This window comes from Mercenaria mercenaria, chromosome 10 (assembly GCF_021730395.1).
Source record: "Mercenaria mercenaria strain notata chromosome 10, MADL_Memer_1, whole genome shotgun sequence".
In the NCBI taxonomy this organism is placed as follows: Eukaryota; Metazoa; Mollusca; class Bivalvia; order Venerida; family Veneridae; genus Mercenaria; species Mercenaria mercenaria.
This window is the reverse complement of record NC_069370.1, coordinates 77,587,357-77,596,769: the sequence shown is the minus strand read 5'-3', so window position 1 is coordinate 77,596,769 and position 9,413 is coordinate 77,587,357.

Below are 9,413 nucleotides of genomic sequence, written 5' to 3'. Positions count from 1 at the left end.
TTATAAACTTGTGATAGAATGTATGCCTCGCTAGGAAATCTAGATTTTTAAACCATCAAAAACCTATTTTTAAAACATCTTGATTGCATATATTTAAAAGGTAAATCAACCTCTTGAAAAAGTTATTCTACTAGTTGCTCAAACAATTGATCATTACTTTTATAAAAATGAAAAATATGCAGAGAAATTTCTCCTGTCGGTGACGATAGCGTCACAAGTTGATAACGTCACTTAATTAATTAAGACAAACTCTTCTGAATGTTTTATCAGAGATTCATTGGAAGAATAAAATGCAACCAAGTAAAAAAGCAGACGAATTATCTTCCCCTACACATAGCGCACATGAAATTAAAGATAAGAACAGCTTAAAATGTTTTAAATGATATTGTCTTGTCAAGTGTCGAAGGAAGAATCGGAAATATCTGCTTGAAAAGTGACCAAACGGTTTGTTTTATTGTTCTGTGATTAACATCTTCTTTTGAAATTTTAAAATGTACATAAAATCGAAAACGTGACAACCCACAGCTGGTCGTAAAACCTTATGAAGAGTGCTGCGATCATGACGTTAACCGCATTTCTGACGAAATTTACAGACGTTTTAAAAACATTCCTCTAGTTGCGAAACGTTGTGTGGCCTCAAAATGCATCAGGACCTCTTAACTATAAGGAGACAATTGTAACAAAAGAAAATAGACAATATACATGTACATACAATGACATTATTAACTTCCTTTCTTGGTGGACGACAATCATGCGGACACTGTTTAAATATATACAATCCTGAAATCGCAAACAAGTACATTAATAAAACTATTTACATCTATCACCAATGTAGGAATGATACAAATGTTTTTCAAAACACTATTTTACATACTTTTCTTTCATACTGTACGTGGAATACTAGCCTTCAATCATACGACTGCAATAGAACGGTGTAGAGGACATGGTGGACTTGCATCATTTCGTCATTTTGTTGAAAATGAAGGAAGGAATGTGGATGAATCCACTTCGCTTGATGAAGGTGAATCTGCATGGATATCTGGAAAAGTTAAATTTTCAAAGTTTGTCGGCTGGCAAGGGTGTTACACTGGGCACAGACAATCTGTATATGAATGTAGACTATTCAGAAACAATATTTATAACTGCTTAGAAAATTGTTCGCGCATACCCAATATAGTGTACATTGGACTTCGGAATGAATTTTGTTATTGTATCGAATGGAAAGACATGGTATATATGGAAGTAAAGCCAGATGATAAATGTAAGCCGCAAATTGTAGGACCGAATGTTGTTGAATATATTGGTGACCCATCCACATCTGCAAGCACGAATATCAATGTATATGTAATTATTGATCACAGTACTTTCTACATGGACCCTCCATTGCCTAATGCTGTCGGTCAGTGTGTTTATGTGCGGACTGAAGGCAATGTATTAAGTTACGGTACAGTGTCATGTAACTCACAAGCAAGCGGATGTATATGTATAAACAGTGCATATCAACCTCTCAGTGCAAAATGTGATACATTTTATCATTCTGGTACAGATAGTATTCCATTTTGCATTGTCTCCAAGTTATTTTCCTGCCTTACGTCAATTACTGAATGTGGAAAATATTCAGGAAAACTTGTACATCACGTATTGCCTTATATAAAGAAGCAATTGATACCCTATAGAAAATACTGGACAGGTATCTTTCGTAGTTTTAAGCTTCAGTATGAAGATATTTCAAAAGACAATAGAGTTTGTATATCAATACGAAACGTTAGGGGTAAAGTTGTGCTGGATCCTGTCGCCTGTATTACTGAAATGGGGTACATTTGTGCAGATGATATTGCTGACAGTACACAATTATCAACACTTGGTACAACTTATTCTGTCGTAAAAACTCACTCCGTTTAAGAAATTAGTCTTTTGAATACAACGATATCCATTTACAGAAAATCAATGAAATTTAGCACAACTTCTTTGGTCAAAGAAACTCACTCAGTTTCTGAAAATGGCCTTTTGAATACAACGATATCCAGTTACAGAAAATCAACGAAATTTAGCACAACTTCGGCCAGAGACCCTGATTCAGTAACTGAAGATAGATTAATGACGAGAACAGTATCCAGCAACAATGTTGATGAAGATGCAGGTCTAAGTGGTGTGTATATAGCTATTGGTGTCGCCTCATCAGCTGTAATTTTAATATGTTTAGCTGTCAGTACAACCTTCCTGGTGAGGCGAAAAAAGAACAAACTTCTTCAACATAATCATGAAATGACAACATATGATGACTTGAAGTTCAACACAAATGACAACAGAAAGTCAGTAGAGTATAATGTGATAGATAGACAAACATACGTTCGCAAAAACAGTGACGCCACATATGATGAACCACAATTTACCGCTTACGAAAATGAAAGGCCGAGAAAGAATAATAAGGCAGATAAACAAACATTCGCTCGAATAAACAACGAAGCGAGAGTTGAATGCCAGCATCCGGTCTTAAACAAAATACAGCAATATGAACCGCTCGGCATGGTATATGGCAATATGATGAGAGAAGGAAGAGATACTTATGAAGTTTTAAACTTGCCTGACATGGTAACTGACGGTCGGCTAAATGGAGATTAGCTTTTATGTTAACGAAAACTTAAATGGGCGACAACAATTGAACGATAACATAACTTTTAATCATTGGCCATTTTCTAAATTAAGAAAATATAGTGAGAGCAGATATCTTTCGAGGTAGGCCAACCAGTTCCTTTAGCAAATAACAAGAAACTCTATCGACAGTGCCTACATCCGTGAACAAAATATTACTTTTATAATATTCAACATGGATAAGGGGGAAACAACAATGGCTCTAAAGTAATATCAGTGTGTCCGGACGTTTATAGCATTGCCAATATTACCGATATATTTAAACAAATAAAAAATGTGCTATCCCAAGCATATAGTTGTTTAGATAAGGCATTTAATGCCAGTCTTGAGCTTATGCGTCGGGACTATCACTTTTATAAACATTTTCGTTTTATCTGCATATCTAAATAACGAGTGAAGTTAGTTCAGCACGAGTTATTGACAGAAATACAATATATGAAATAAATAAACTTTGACTGCGAAAAATAAGCGTGCGTGTCTACAATTATTTTATTTTATGCTAGCATTTAAATAAATGCCAAAATAAAATATTCGTCAGAATTGATTTTCTCTAGGGCTCTGTAGATAACGTGTATTTTACAGTAACTGTATCCTATGAAAACTCCAAGCATCCTTGATACTTAGAAACAGTTTTCAGTAGTTGCAATATTGATAACTACATTTTGTTTTTGTTTTCTTTTTTGATTTTTCCTATTATATGATGAAATATATCATGTGAGCCGCGCCATGAGAAATAGAGAATAATAGGTTAGTGCCGTAGATGAAAAAGTTTATCTGGCGAGGTGGAGGAGGTTATCGGGTGAGCCGAAGGCGAATCTGATAACGTCCGGAGCCGAGCCAGATAAACTTTCTCCATCTTAGGCACTAACCTATTATTCTATTTATCTTGTCATTACTTCATTTTCCGATATTTGGCAATTTATTTCACAAAAATAAGTCTGCGACAACCGCTTTAATGACGTCATATTCGTAATGACGTCACTTATATAATGACGTGATTACCGGCAAAATCGCAATAACTTCTTCGTTTTTGAATAAAAACTCATTATTTGACCACTCATTTTCTTAGTTCGGACATTTCCAACACAATGATGATGGTTTCGTTGCAAAATTTCTTATGACAACAATATCGATCATAAGGTCACATGATCAACTGACCGTATATCACTGGTCACATGATCAACTGACGGTATATCAAGAAAAATATACGGCACCCTGATATTTGGTCGAAAATACTGCAAGTGACAGGATAAAACCAACATAGTGGCTTTGCGATCAGATGGATCCAGTTCGCTAACGGTTTCTCTAATTGCTATAGGCTTTGAAAGCATGGATCCTGACCAGAATGCGCGGATATACAGGCTGATCTGGATCCATGCTGGTCGCAAAGCCACTATGTTGGTTTTCTCATGGCGCGGCTGACATTATGATCAGATAAGCAACATCGTCCTCTACTGCTATGTTTTCACTTGTTAGTTTGCTTATAGATTCTAGTTTGGTTTAACATTAATGTACTTAAATGTTTAAAATGAAAGATCCATAACAATATCTTTGAAAACTGACTTAAAACTATTAGTAATAATCATATATTGCGAATACGTGATTTTCTGTTGCTTTCCGAATGCCAGTAATAAATGCTGTTCTCTCACTGAAAAAATGAGTTTTACTTGTTGTGTGTTTGTTTGGTTGGTTTGGAAGTCACATCGACATGATCTAGGTCATATGTCGACTACAGATCACGGCCTTTATTTCAGTCATTGACTGGCTAGCGGATAGATTTACCCAACTATTTGTTTTTCTCCCAGACACCCTTGAATTGGGTACCCATTTGGAGCATCCGTCTATCCACCTTATAAACATTAAGTAAATATCATATAAAGTAATTCAAGCTATAAAGTATTACATGCTTAGGTATTGATGAGGTATTTTTCATTCACATCACATATGAAATAAAACAGGTATCTTCGAACAAGATAATTGACTTGACTTGTTTGAGAAACATAACTGGGTCTTTCAAACAAACATTTTTCTGTACTATCCACATTATCAAATAAAAAGAAATAATCTGGTATTTTTACACTAATGTTTTGCTACAATTACAATTACATTGAAAGAAAAGCATACAATACAGATCTAACATATAGATTCCTTATATCAGAGAATGTTTATGTAGTATTGCTAACTAATTTTTAAAGCTAAATCATGAACAGTTAACATTATAAAGCATATAAGCTAAAATAATTATAAAGGTTCGTTAGGCTATATATTATGTAATATCAATTGTCGCCCTTAAATCTCGCTTGTCCGAAAGCGGAAGTGAACATATAGATAATACAGACGATGCAAATAAGCGAAATAACGAACAAGATGAATAACAACCCTTACTCTGTTTGGAAAAGTTGTAAAATCTCTCGAAAGGTTTCGTCCACTTTATCAGAATGAAGTTATTCCGAGGTTTGAAAGTGCTAACGCCACCTTGATATTTACTTAACATTTAGATAAATAACATATTTATTTCAACAAATCGAGTGATGCTATAATATATCTTTGTGTACTTTTTGGCCTAATGTCAAAAAGTTCACCAAAATTTCTGGAGTTTACAAGTTAACGAGTTTCGTAATAAGGCAAAAACAGGGCATACAATATAAGAAGCTTTCACTGATTGAAGGTGTGGATGTTAATATCTTGCTCGAGGGTGACTGCTTAGGTGGAAACGAGGCTCTGACAAGTTACCGTTAAAACAATTCCCGAGAGCCAAATATTTCCATCCACATCTACGACCAATGATATGTTCTTTTTCTTCCATACCGTCTTCTTCGAATGGTGGAATGAATAAAATAAAACGAATGCTTTTCTTTTAAGCACTATTGACTTGAGTACTGTATGAATTTACGCATTCATTAATAACAGCACGTGAGTTACCACTCGGGGTGAAATTCGAGGTTTTTTGTTGTTGGTTTTTAGCACCGGCGAAAAGATGAGACAAACCTGTCGGCCATGCAAAAGTACCTTCTTTATCCTTTATATCTTGAATCCTGTCTTACATGTGAAAATTCAATATCTAAACCAAATATCGTTATAAATAATATTTGATCGTTGAATATAAACAAAGAAAATAACTCATCTGTGTTATTTTTTTTCAAGCATTGGTAAAGGTTGTAATGACGTGATATATTTTCACAGCTAAATGCTTTTGAAATTTTAACATGTTCTTAGCAATACATTATTTTATCTAAATGCGGGATATTTTCATAAAAGTACTATTAGTATTCTGACATATGTTATCAAAATATCGAGCGGCCTTTGAAGTCTCGAGGTTGTTCAAAAATATTCTTTGTTGATATCCATTAAAAATGCATGGTTCAAACAGTTATTTGTACACAAAAAGAAATGATCTATGCAATTGTTGTTGTTTTATTAACATGTACACGCCTGGTATACAACCGAGCTACCTCTTTCAGAGGTATACGGTAAATCGCTTTGTCGCAACTTCCAAACTAGTACATGCCGCGGAAAAAGAACGTCAACAAAGGTGAGTGTCATCATATCATTTTTTGCATTTGTACAAGCATTGTATCGCATATCACAAATCGGGAAATGGTAGGCGATGTAGATATGATTTAACTTTACAGAGAACTTAAAGTTTGGTATAGAGGATATTTGTTTGTTTCAGTGAAATATCAATTTTATTTCACAAGTGAAAATCAAAAACTGATATTTTCACGAGTGGCGTAGCCACGAGTGAAAATGACTTTTTTGGTGCTCACGAGTGAAATAAAATTGATATTTCACTGAAACGAACAAATTTTCTTTTTATTTCATGTGTAAAACTCTACTTTTGTTGCGTAATTTATAAAATGTCGAAAATCGCGGGAAAGGTCAGCAGAAAGCAGAACACAAATGACGTCATTTTAACCACGTCATCGTCATTATGGTCCCCGGTATTCATAACGCTTGGTATACAATTTGACTTAAATCGCGACGGAGGATCGGAACTAGTTCGGCAAAAACAGTGAAAAATAAAAATGATAATCTACTGTTTCAAAACTGTGGATTATCACTTTTATTTCACTGAGAAAATTCTATAATTCACTGGAAAACATAAAATAAAACTCTTTATTCTTGATTTGTGGTCGTGGAGCAAGCTGATATAGCGGTGACTGTGGCCGTTTCGTCATGAAAGCACTTTCATTGTCAAATATTTGCATTTTAACTGATATTAACAAGCCCACCGAGTAGGCGTGAGATAGCTGTAAAGTATATAACGCATTTGGAAATAAAAAAAAATACCGAAAATGGTTTGATAGTAAAAGTATTCACTTTCTATTACGAGAGACAGCTCTGTCGTGAAGAAGATAGTCATATCGCCAAGGAGTTAGCTCTGTTTTCATAGTTTATAATTTTAATGTTATATTGAACGGTTTACAATATTTACGTTGGATTATCCTCTTTTGAAAAAATATGCAGTCACTGTTCCATCGGGTATACATATGTGTGAATTTGCCAAGTATTGTTTTGATAAAGATTTTTCATAACGCTATAATTGTAAATTTTGAATACTTGTACATTCTGTCAACTTTTGCTCAGGTGAGATATTGTGATGACTCGATGTCCGGTGTCCGTCGTCTGTCGCTGTCTGTCTGTCTGTCTGTCAACATTGAGCTTGTGTATGCCACAGAGACTTTTTTTTCAATTGATCTTCAAGAAATTTGGTCAGCATGATTGCCTTGATAAAAGCTAGGTCAAGTTCTAAAATGGGTTATCTGGGGTCAAAAACCAGGCAGGCGTGATGTAACTATTTAATTCTTTTAGTCTTACATTGGTACATTAGTTTTTATAATAGGTATCCAAAGCAATCCGTTTGCTATATCTTTCACATACTGTTTTTAATTTTGTCTTTTGGCAGTTTCTGTGACAGGTAGGCTCTATAACCACAGATCCCCTCTCTTAATTCCAGTTTGTTTAGTTCTACCAGTTGTTTTCTCGTTTAGGGCACAGCCATTATTTTGTCTGGGGGCCATACGCCGCTTTTCATGGAATTGCACTCTGTGCATCATTGAAGGTTCCATGTGCACCGCCGTATGTATACATTTGCGGATGTCTAAAATTACATTATGGTACTTATAAGATGTGTAAATGTTGCGTTCTGCTCAACCCGGGGCTAGAGGGCGTGGACGGTAGCTTGCACTTCCACTATTGTCTATGAACAGGCTCAGTCAAACCGAACCTGCAACATTTTTGTCTATGTCTTGTTGGGCGACCAGTGGTTTTGCACATTTTTTTATTCCATTTGTGGTTGGCATACTTGATGATTGAAATGTGTGTCTCTGGTTTGGCAACATGATGGTTGCAATGTGTGTCTTTCGTTTGGCTACTTGATTGTCGCAATGTGTGTCTTTGGTTGGGCTTCTTGATGATATCAATGTGTGTCTTGGTTGGGCTACTTGATGATTGCAATGTGTGTCTTTGGTTTGGCTACTTGAAGGTTGCAATGTGTGTCTTTGGTTGGGCTCTTGATGGTTGCAATGTGTGTCTTTGGTTTGGCTACTTGATGGTTGCAATGTGTGTCTTTGGATAGGCTACTTGATGGTTGCAATGTGTGTCTTTGGTTTGGTTACTTAATGGTTGCAATGTGTGTCTTTGGTTTGGCAACTTGATGATTGCAATGTGTGTCATTGGTTTGACTACGTTATGGTTGTAATGTGTGTCTTTGGTTGGGCTACTTGATGATTGCACTGTGTATCTTTGGTCGGGTTACTTGATGGTTACAATGTGTGTCTTTGGTTTGGCTACTTGATGGTTGCAATCTGTATCTTTGGTTGGGGTACTTGATGATTGCAATGTGTGTCTTTGATTGAGCTACTTGATGATTGCAATGTGTGTCTTTGGCTGGTCTACTTGATGGTTGCACTGTGTGACTTGATGGTTGCAATGTGTGTCTTTGGTTTGGCTACTTGATGGTTGCAATGTGTGTCTTTGGTTTGGTAACTTGATGGTTGCAGTGTGTGTCTTTGGTTTGGCTACTTTATTGTTGCAGTGTGTGTCTTTGGTTGGGCTACTTGATGATTGCAATGTGTGTCTTTGGTTGGGCTACTAGATGATTGCACTGTGTGTCTTTCGTTGGGCTACTTGATGGTTGCAATGTGTGTCTTTGGTTGGGCTACTTGATGGTTGCAATGTGTGTCTTTGGTTTGGCTACTTGATGGTTGAAATGTGTATCTTTGATTGGGCTACTTGATGATTGCAATGTGTGTCTTTGGCTGGGCTACGTGAAGGTTGCAATGTGTGTCTTTGGATGGGCTACTTGATGGTTGCAATGTGTGTCTTTGGATTGGCAACTTGATGGTTGCAATGTGTGTCTTTGGTTTGGCAACTTGATGATTGCAATGTGTGTCATTGGTTTGACTACTTTATGGTTGTAATATGTGTCTTTGTTTGGCCTACTTGATGATTGCACTGTGTGTCTTTGGTTTGGCTACTTGATGGTTGCAATGTGTGTCTTTGGTTTGGCTACTTGATGGTTGCAATGTGTGCCTTTGGTTGGGCTATTTGATGGTTGCAATGTGCGTCTTTGGTTTGGCTACTTGATGGTTGCAATGTGTGTCTTTGGTTTGGCAACTTGATGGCTGCAATGTGTTTCTTTGGTTTGGCTACTTGATGGTTGCAGTGTGTGTCTGTGGTTTGGCAACTTGATGGTTGCAATGTGTGTCTTTGGTTTGGCTACTTGATGGTTGCAGTGTGTTTCTTTGGTCGGGCTACTT